Source organism: Eucalyptus grandis, chromosome 2 (assembly GCF_016545825.1).
Source record: "Eucalyptus grandis isolate ANBG69807.140 chromosome 2, ASM1654582v1, whole genome shotgun sequence".
NCBI classification, from domain to species: domain Eukaryota; kingdom Viridiplantae; phylum Streptophyta; class Magnoliopsida; order Myrtales; family Myrtaceae; genus Eucalyptus; species Eucalyptus grandis.
Window position 1 is genome coordinate 17,175,670 of NC_052613.1, and position 1,371 is coordinate 17,177,040.

A 1,371-nucleotide genomic window follows, 5' to 3' on the forward strand; every position below is an offset into this window, starting at 1 on the left:
TAGTCTTTGAATAGCAATATAAAATTTAGTTACCACCCATCGTAGCGTGGATGGTAGAGGGGCCGTTGACTCCATCGCGGAGGTCCCGGTTCAAAGCCCCGCAAGCAGTGGCTAAAGGCAACGTGGTGACTGCCCGCCACTGGGCGTAAGTGTGGTGGCTGGGCTGCGTTAGGCTCGGTGTTCTTCCCGCCTACTGTCTTTCGGGGTTTCAGGTAAAAAAAAAAAAAAAAATATATATATATATATATAATTTAGTTTTTTGCATTTTCAAAAGCATAAATAAACGTTCTAATAAAACTCAGCAAACTCTAATGATTATGATTACCTTCTTCTGTGCTATTGTATCGTGCGTCATTTGGGAAATTATCTATATATATAGAATAAAGTAAGATAGAATGGGCCTAATGGTTGAGCTATATCATTTCAAAACTCAATTCCTTCCCACTAGACTATATATATATAAGAAAGTAAGATAGAATGGAGCCTAATGGTTGAGATATATCATTTAAAAACTCGATTCCTTCCCACTTTTCTTAACATTAATTAGGCATATTGCTTTAAAATAAAGTAGAAAACACTTAATCACTGCACTGAATCTAAGATGATGTTTTTTAAACTATACATCAACATCGACTTACTTTGTTTATTAAATTGGATGTAATATTTCGTATATATATATGTATGTGTGTGCGCACGCGCGCACGTGTAGGTTTTGTCATTGGTATTTCTCATTTAAATATTTTTAACTAACTATTATTATTGTACACTTATACTATCTTTAAGAGTGTTTTTTTGTACAATAAATGGTCGGCCATTAAGGAGTGATAATTAAAAGTTTAATATTTGGCATTTAATATCGAGTGTTCCAAAAGCCCCAGGCCTCTCTTTCTGAAAAATGCAGCGGAGGAAGAAGATAGACGTGGTGCGCAACCTAAAAATAAATAAATAAATAAAACAAAAAAGAGGTCTTGATTGTATATCTTGAAGTGGTCAGTTTCCACCTAGAAGCCAGCCTAGATAATTCTCGGGCAGAATGGCTTTCATTCAAAATCAATATTGAATACTTTTTTTCTTTAGGTTGTTCGTTTCATAAAAAACAACTTTTAGAAAAATATTTTTAAAAAAAAATTTTCGGTATTCAGATGAAAGATAAATAATCAAAGAAAATATTTTTCAATTAATAAAAAATCTCATTATAAGATTGTGAAAATAATTTTTCTTTTTGAAAAAGAGGAAAACATCTTCCCGTTGTACGCGCAATCTTCTTACCTTACTTATTTACTCCAAAAGCTGCCAGTCTGTCCTCTTTCTCACGAAACCTAGGATTTTCTGATATCATCTCCTCCTCCATTGACGCCGACGATCAGCAGT